Below are 9727 nucleotides of genomic sequence, written 5' to 3'. Positions count from 1 at the left end.
TGGGGAACACTGACTTAAAGGACAGTGAATTGATCGATAGGAGCGAGGCACAGGGTGGTGGACAGCAGCTTTTGGGGGAGAAACATGCCTCCTCATCAGGTGCAAATGGAAGAAAACCTTTCCTGTCCATTTGCACCTGATGAGGAAGCTTGTTGCAGCCTGACAGCCAGCGTGTCTTGGGCAGCTGACATTGAGTCAGCTCAGCAACGCTGAGGAGCACACACTGAGGAGTCGCCTTCCCAGGCCACTCTGGAGGTGCCCAGCAAATACTATGTGGAAAGTTAACTGCAGCCTTGTGCTCTGAGCTTGTCCAAGCTTCTCTCCAACCGAGTGCTTCTCTGCAGGGTCCACTAAAATGGCCCTTGGAAGCCAGGAGGATCCTTGACATCTTCTAAGAAGGGGATGTGACAAGGGCGAGGACAAAGGTTTCTTTTACTGCAGTTTTGAAAGAGCCATTGTCCTGGTAACAACTCTCTTGAGATGTACATTTTAGAGCCTTTCAGAGAGCAGCAACTACCTCTTCTGATGGCCTTTTCTAGGATGGAGGGGCTCAGATGGTCTCCAAGCTGTGTAACCTGGGACAGACTTAAGCTTTGGTGCTGCAGCTTATTTTGTAGCCCACAGCAATCACACCTGAGCTAAGCAATGACAGACACATCCAGCCCGGTGACAGCTTCCCCCTCTGTCAGGAGGGCCCTGTAGCCATCTCCAGCTAGGTGGCCATCTTCATACTTGATAGACAGACAAACTCTGCTCTCAGGTCCTCCTACTGACTTCAGAGGAGAGGGGTGAGAGACAGATGAATTCTCCTGTTCAAGCCCCTACAGAATGATGAAGACAGTGCATCTTTGGCTAAATAAATAAGAAAAGAACTGTACTCACAAGTGCAGCTTGCAGAGATGAGCCTGATGATCTTAACTTTGAAGAGAAGGGCAGGCACAATGTGTCACAACATGTCCCTCCCAGCAAGGGTAGTGCTGTAATTGAACAGGTATTTGCTTTAGCACGCAGAAGGATGCTTGGTGAACGGTTTTAAGTTCCACTAAGTAGAGCTTAAGCACAACCTAGGAGGAAGTCTAGAGGCTTTTAAGGACAAGCCCAGACACTTACAATGACACTCTTCTCCTGTGTTGTGTGCCTTAGGAAGAAACCATCTTCCTGTAACCCAGTGTAGATGAGCCGTGTAGTGACTAAAGCAGGCTGCACTCAAGTCATTGTTAATGCAGCCAAAAAAAAGTCCTAATTAACTGAGAAAATAGGTCAACAAACTCTTAAATATTTAAAGAACTATCACATATTATTTTAGAAAGTTTCTTATGATGGCATAGCTGTTTATGAATAAATTACAACTACCTATGGCCTCTCCAGGCTTAATGTTACCAGACTGCTACAGCTATAAAGCCGCAACCTTCCCCTTCTCACCTCTTCTCCTGTCACCCAGCACCATTTCTTGCCAAGCTGACTACAGCAACTCAAGGCTCTTGGAGATGTCTGACGAGGACAGGGGCATTTCAACATCACTCTGCCCTCTGTCAAACTTTGCCTTCTGTTAAATTTATGCAGCTCTAGCATTATTAGTAGTAAAAACAGTTAGTGATGAGCTTTGAGGGGCACAGCTCCTCTGAATTAGTAATGAGCTTTGTTACTTTGTGGACTTGGCCAAGATCAAAAGTGCTTATGTTTCTTTTTTCCTTGACTTCTGAGTGATGCTTCACTTATTGTGAAGAGAGATGGAGGTTTTATAGTACCATAGAATCAAGCAGGTTGGAAGAGACCTCCAAGCTCATCCAGTTCAACCTAGCACCCAGCCCTATCCAATCAACCAGACCATGGCACTAAGTGCCCCAGCCAGGCTTGGCTTCAACACCTCCAGCCACAGCAACTCCACCACCTCCCTGGGCAGCCCATTCCAATGCCAATCACTCTCTCTGACAACAACTTCCTCCTAACAGCCAGCCTAGACCTGCCCTGCCACAACTTTGAGACTGTGTCCCCTTCTTCTGTTGCTGTCTGCCTGGCAGAAGAGCCCAACCCCACCTGGCTACAGCCTCCCTGCAGGCAGCTGCAGGCAGCAATGAGCTCTGCCCTGAGCCTCCTCTGCTGCAGGCTGCACACCCCCATCTGCCTCAGCCTCTCCTCACAGGGCTCTGCTCCAGGCCCCCTCCCCAACCTTGCTGCCCTTCTCTGGACACCTTCCAGCACCTCAACATCTCTCTTGAATTGAGGAGCCCAGAACTGGACACAGTACTGAAGGTGTGGCCTGAGCAGTGCTGAGCACAGGGGCAGAAGAACCTCCCTTGTCTTGCTGCCCACACTGCTCCTGAGCCAGCCCAGGATGCCGTTGACCCTCCTTCCCACCTGGGCACACTGCTGCCTCATCTTCAGCTCCTCTCTCCCAGCACCCCCAGGTCCCTCTGCAGGGCTCTCCTACCCTCCAACAGCTCCACAGCTGCTCCTACCTTGATGTCATCTGCAGACTTACTGATGCTGGACTCTATCCCCTGGTCCAGATCATTGATAAAGATATTGAACAGGACTGCACCCAGCACTGATCCCTGAGGCACACCACTGGTGCCAGCTGCCAGCTGGCTGTGGCACCATTCACCACCACTCTCTGGGCAAGGCCCTCCAGCCAGTTCTTGATGCATATCAGAGTGTATTTTAGCTCTTCTTAAGGCTGTTAAAAACATGACCACTAATTCATTCATTAAAAGGTGAACCATTCAAACATCTCTACTCTTAAGTGATTCACCTTGTATGGAAATTCTTCTGTGCTCACATTTAGGACAGATTTAGAGAGAAAATGTATATCATTAGGAAAAGAAAGGCACAAACCATTGTAGCATTTGCTTAAGGGAGAAGTAGAAGAAGCCTTGTTCCCCTCTCTAGATGCAGGACTGTCGGTCACATATGTTCTGCTGGAAATGAGGGATCTCAGTCCTGCATGTTGATCACACAACCACCACCACCAAGCAAAACAGCCAAACCTGCTCTGTCTGACCAGCTCCAAAACAAGCGACAAGACTCAGAGGAGAAGCCACAGAGTCCTGTGTGTCCAGTGGTCATGATTAGCAAGGACAGGCAAGCTCAGGCTCCCAGCAGAGCTAGAGCTCTCCCCAGAGAAGCCATTTGGCCAACAACTACTTAAGACCACAAAAGCCAAGGGAGGCAAAGCAGCAAGACCAGGAAGCCAGAGTAAAACAGCACATCTCTCAGTAAACAGAGAATGGGAGGATGACACCTGAGGTACCTTACGGAAGGGTGTAGATTTGTCCTCTCTCTCACCTCTGAAGGCCTGCCCCTGCTTCAGCCAGCTCCTTGGTGGAGCTGCAGATCCAAGTGTTATTTATTCACTTAGACTTAAAAAAGGCAAGGAGAAATGCCCATGAAACGACGAGGAGATGCTCTAACGGTTCCTACAACATTCAGCTGCAAAAAGACAGCTGTTTACCTGCCAAAAAACCCCCAAAGTAGCAACCTGACCTGCCCAGGTGGTGGGCAGCAGTGCAGCCTCATACTGCTCACAAGCCAGACTCCTTCCCCTGTCCCTGCTATGGGCTCAAGGCTCTGTCTGAAACGACTGCATCTGAGCACCTCTGCAGGGCTCCCTTTCCACTCCATCCCCCAGTAGAGGGCAGATGAAGACCTGGGGAGCCATGCCTGGCCTCAGACCCTGAGCTGCTCAGGAGTCTCTCCTGGGTCCCTGCTACTGCCAAATGGCTCCCCCTCCAGCAGGGAGGAGGCCTCTTTCCTCATCGCCATCGGTGTGGTGGTGCCCAGTAAAACATTCTGTTACATGATGTCTGAAGGAGCATGTCTCACACCACATTTTACTGTATATTTAAGTGCTTGTGTGGCTGATTTACTGCTCTGCCAGACCACGGCTCCCTTCCCGAGCAGGGCAGGCCCACAAAGGATGTATCAGCTCTGACTAACGATTATTAGCACATCCCAAGGTTAGGCAGCACAATCAAATAACGGGCGGGAGGGAAGAGAGACTCCAGCTTGCTCGCCTGGGGACAAAGATCACAGAGAGTCTCTTTGAATCTTCAGATTGCAATATCCATTACAGATTGCCACCTTCTAATGTCAAAGCATAATTTGTTGTTGTGAAAATGTGTTGCTGTTTCAAAGGTGAGTCAAAGAGCAGCCTGGCTGTACATCAGCCTGTGCTGATGTGCATGAGGAGGCAGCAGCCAGGTACCAAGGACACAGAGCTGCTGGAGGAGAGGGAAGGGCTGAAGACCTGACTGACTGATCTTTACTGTGCAAACACACAGCCCCAAGTGGAGAGACATTTAACCCGGCCAAGAGAAGTGCCACCAGCAACTCCCGGTGCCTGATGTGGCACCAATGCGACAGGTCAGACCTCCTCCTCCCGCAGCAGAGGCAGGAGGCACTGCTGCTGCTGCAGCTCTCCGGGCAGGGCTGGGGGAGAGCCGCTCCAGGCCGCGGCTGAGGCCACACCGCCAGTGGCCAGGGTGAGGCTGCAGCCTGCTGCAGGGACCCGCGCCGAGGGGGGGCTGTGCACAGCTCTAGAGCCCCACACACAAGGAGGGCACTGAAGTGTTAGAGCCAGTCCAGAAGAGGGCCACGAAGTCGATGAGAGGGCTGCAGCAGCTCTGCTAGGAGGACAGGCTACAAGAGCTGGGGCTCTGCGGCCTGGAGAAGGCTTCTTATAGTGGCCTTGTGGCGTCTGAAGGGGGCCTGCAGGAGGGCTGGGGAGGGGACTACTGACAAGGCCTTGTAAAGACAGGATGAGGAGGGATGGGTCTGAACTGGCAGAGGGGAGATTCAAACTGGATGTCAGGAAAGGGTTCTTTGCAGTGAGGGTGGCGAGACACTGGCACAGGTTGCCCAGGGAGGCTGTGGCTGCTCCCTCCCTGGAGGTGCTCAAGGCCAGGCTGGACGAGGCCTGGAGCAACCTGTTCTAGTGAGAGGTGTCCCTGCCTATGGCTGAGCTTTGAGGTCCTTTCCAACTCAAACCATTTTATGAAGGCACAGCCTGTCCCTGCCTGCATCGGCTCAGCGGACAGCAGCTCCAGCCTAACTCACCTCCCGGGGCCAAGCCCCCGCCGGCCTCTCGCCCACGATTCCAGTTTAACCCCCAGGAAAGAGCCCAAACACGCCCCGGGAAGCGCTCGCCTCCGCCCGCCGCCTCCGCCCGCCGCCCCGCGCTGCCGCCAGAGGGCAGCCTTGTCCCGGCGATGAGGGCCGCGGGCCCGGCCCCTCGCCCGCCCCCTTCCGGGGCCCGCAGCGGAGCCCACCCGGGCAGCCCCGCAGCAGGGCTGCAGGCGCACTTCGAGTAGCAGCAGCAGCAGCAGCAGCAGCGCTGCGCTCTCTGCACAGCCCAGCGGCTGGGGGATTTTCAGTAGAATTTACAAATACTCAACTTTCTTACCATTTTTTTTAAACCTAGAAAGCTGCTGCTGGCAATGCACTGGAGCACAACTTCTGCATGTCTCAACGCTGAAATTCAAACAGAATGAGTTAGCAGAGACAGTTTACTGCAGAAAAGAAAGAGCTGGACAAGGAAACTACAGTCATAAAATCATAGAATCAAGCAGGTTGGAAGAGACCTCCAAGCTCAGCCAGTCCAACCTAGCACCCAGCCCTATCCAATCAACCAGACCATGGCACTAAGTGCCCCAGCCAGGCTTGGCTTCAACACCTCCAGCCACAGCAACTCCACCACCTCCCTGGGCAGCCCATTCCAATGCCAGTCACTCTCTGCCAACAACTTCCTCCTAACATCCAGCCTAGACCTGCCCTGCCACAACTTTGAGACTGTGTCCCCTTCTTCTGTTGCTGCTTGCCTGGCAGAATCCCACCTGGCTACAGCCTCCCTTCAGGTGGTTGCAGAGAGCAACAAGGTCACCCCGGAGCCTCCTCTTCTGCAGGCTGCACACCCCCAGCTCCCTCAGCCTCTCCTCACAGGGCTGTGCTCCAGGCACCTCCCCAGCCTTGCTGCCTTTCTCTGGACACCTTCCAGTACCTCAACATCTCTCTTGAATTGAGGAGCCCAGAACTGGACACAGCACTCAAGGTGTGGCCTGAGCAGTGCTGAGTCCAGGGGCAGAGTAACTTCCCTTGTCTTACTGGCCACACTGTTCCTTAGCCAGGCCAGTAAATATCCTTAAAACATTAAATTAGAGAAGCTAATAATTTCTTAGAGTCATAGAATCAACCAGGTTGGAAGAACCTCCAAGATCCTCCACACATCCCGTTACACACAGGGAGCAGTTTTTTCTACATCTAATATGTAACATCAACAATTAAAAGGCTACCTAAACATCTTCCAAAAATCTGGCACCAGCAAAATTTGAGTTTTAAACATCCCTGTAGATACTTTAACTGAGATAATCTAGGGACAGTGCTGTGTGGTAGGGTAGCTATATCCAGCTCTTAACAAGCAGAGAGGCACCACGTTAGTGTTAGACATCACAGATAGGTGTTGCCTGCTCAGACTCACGGTACGAGCCAGGCTCCCAGGGTTGCAGCACTTTCGTTCTCTTCCCAACTCTCACAAGCTCTCACCTATCACAGCTCAGCTGTTTCTACATTTGGAGGGGCCAGAAAGAGGGAATTTGTAAGCACAGAGTAGCAAAACTCCCAGTGCCCTAGGGAAGAGTTGCTCCCACGCTGCGCCTTGGGATTTGGCTCGGTCTCGGGAGGAGATCTGTGCGTGGTGTTAGCAGACAGCAGAGCTGCAAAGATACAGGCTTCCCACATTAACACTCTATGAGCTGTACCAAGCAGAGGTATCGGATCAGCTGGCTGCAATTGTGTCATACTCTTATTTTTAGCAGGCTATTATGCCTCTGGGAAATATTTTATTTACTAGAGAACTGGACCTAAACAGATGTTGCAGCAGTTTTCTAAAGGGGGCTTTAGGCAACTCGCTGTGAGGTACCTGAAAGATGAGTGCCTGCTTTGGAGAAGGGGCAGAGTGAACATGTGAGCCAAATCCTGTACACACATTATCTTAGTCCTGAGCCACTGTTTAGCAATTACAGTGAGGTCTTCAGGCAAACGGGGACCTGAAGGAGCTGACTGAAAACAGACTGCCTGTTTTTATAAGGAAAGCCATGGAGCTTCTCCCACAGCGTCTGCCGTTTGAAGCAACGTTACAGAACAGAACCAGGGAGAGCTTGCTGAAGAACGTGGCAAAATGTAATGCAGGACTGCCCAAAGGACTGAGAGGGACTATAATGGATAAAGTGGTGAGCTGCAGGCCTGTGCTGGTGCTTCCAACCAGGGGAGCTGTGAGTCCTAATGAAGAACAGGAGAACCATAATTGGCATGGGGAAAAAAATTCTCCAGTGTCAGCACAAAGGCTGACTCCTGCTTCCCCAGGCAGCAGCTTAGAAGGCTGCTGCAGTTTTTCAGTCACAATTATCCCACCATACTGCTATGAGTTCTCAAAGAAGAAAGTATTTTTTCAGATGCTCTTCAAGCAGAGGAGAGTATCATCCAAATCATAGAATCAGCCAGGTTGGAAGAGACCTTCAAGCTCATCCAGTTCAACCTATCACCCAGCCCTACCCAATCAACCAGACCATGGAACTAAGTGCCTCACCCAGTCTTTTCTTGAACACCTCCAAGAATGGTGACTCCACCACCTCCCTGGGCAGATAATTATCTGGGTGATAATGCCAACAGGTTCAGTTAGGGATGGCTACCTAGGAGAACTGCACCAAAACAAAAAGGAAGGGAGTTTAGTTTTGAGGGAAGTGATAAAAATGTCTTTTTATTCCCATGTCATCAAGTGCTGCTGACAAGTCATAAGGACAACTTTTTGACACTTTGGGCAGGGGCTGCGCAGCAGACAAGGCCACTGTTGGGGAGGGACTGCAATCACAACGTCAAGAAACAGAGAGAGACAGAGAGAGAGAGGACAGGACTGCAAAGGCTTTTGTCAATAGGCTATGGTCAATAGGTTTTTATAGTTACTTGCTCTCCAGCAGTACTTCCTGCAAGAGGCCAGTTCTCACATGATCTCCATCACTTGAATCCCGTGGAGGAAACCCTCCTCCCTCCGAGGCAGCCCATTCTCCTCCCCTTTAAGAGCTGATTTCCCCTAGAACCTGGAACTGTTTCATGAGAAAGCTGACCATAAAGAGGTTTTTTTTTTCTTACAGAGATAAACTAACAGCAGCACACTAACACCTGCAAACCTTTGATTTTGTTGCAAGTATACTGGGTGGAGCCCACCCACAGAAGATGCCATCCAAAGAGGCTTTTCTTCTTTGTCTTACCTGGGTGGGAAATGCTTGTGCCAGGTGGCAACCTGGAGCACAGGCAGAGCGGACAATAGAAGATGCAGGCTCTCTTCTGTGTGCTGCAGCTGCTGGGTATCAGCCATCTCCTCGGGTGGGGATCACAGTTTCTGATCTTCTGCCTGCTTCTGGGCTGGGCTGGCAACACAGAGTCCGAGCTGTTCTGAACCTACTAGATAGCCTGAGAATGAACAGGGTATTTTGTTACTTACCAAACCCAGGTGCTGGCATCAATTCAGTGGGGCTCTTTTCTGCACAACAGTGCCAAAGGCTTTCAACCTACCTGCCCTCCCTGTCCAAAGCTGCAGTCAGCAGGGGAAGTGGCAGAGAGCAGAGCCTGATTCAAGAGCAGCTATTGCTCATTTTCTTGTCACTCTACAGGTCACTGGCTGGCAGAAATCTCTGCAGAAATGCATCTAAAAATATTTTGAAAACTTGGCCTCTGCTGATGAGAAAATTGTGGTGACTCATGCTCCCATCAGCTCCAGACTTGATTACTGCAATTTGATGGACTGAGAAGCCGATATTCCACCGAGACTGCAATTTGCTTAGGGGAGCAGCTGAGAGGCCTCATTGGCACCAATTGCTTCCAACACATCTCTCTTGTCCTTTAATCACTAACAAATTTAATTTCACTTCTCACTGAAGATCTCATTCTCCACCTTTCTGGCAAGAGAACCATTTAGAGGCTGCTTTCATGACCTCTGCTATAGCTGTAGATGCTAGCACGAAACAGACCTGCCTGTAGTGATGCTTCACACCTGCATTTCCTGGCTTTGCTCCCTGTTGTCCTGCAGATCTGAAGCTAATGCACAATCCTTGTCCATGCTGCTCCAGAAGATTGCTCAGCACCTGCAAGATGTTTTCCATTGAATGAGAATTCTAAAGGAGCCATACATGTAAACTGAGACGAATTTAATTCAAAATACCTCCTCAGAGAAATCACAGTCTAATGATCACAAGAGACATCATGATTTAAGCAAGCCAACGGGAGAGGTGACAACTCCCTCTCCTGACATTGTTCTGATAGCTCCCTGTCGTTTTAGCCGCGGAGACTAGGGCTAAGGGACAAAGGAGGCTGGGTTTGTCAGATGCTGCGAAGGACAGGCCATCAAATCCGAAGTAGAATACTCTTCATTTACTCCCCTCATGTGCTACATTATCGGGGAGCTTTGTTAGAACAATGGCAGGGCTTTTCAAACGGCTTCCCCAGGGAGATGCTCAGCGGCTTAACAGCCCTTGCACGGGAGATGTGCAAGTGTAACCAGGGGCAGAATTTAGCCTCTTCTCTACTGAACCTGGATGTGTTCCTGGCACTTTATAATAACAGTAATATAAATGCATTTGGATTATACCAAAATGGAGAAACAAAGATTTAGCCCTTTACTGCGCCGTAATTCCCCAAAGCATCAACATCTATTTAAGTGCAAAATAGTCGACAGTTTACA

The sequence above is a fragment of the Pogoniulus pusillus genome, chromosome 10 (genome assembly GCF_015220805.1).
Source record: "Pogoniulus pusillus isolate bPogPus1 chromosome 10, bPogPus1.pri, whole genome shotgun sequence".
NCBI lineage: Eukaryota > Metazoa > Chordata > Aves > Piciformes > Lybiidae > Pogoniulus > Pogoniulus pusillus.
The sequence above is the reverse complement of the archived record's forward strand: the minus strand, read 5'-3'. Positions refer to the sequence as shown.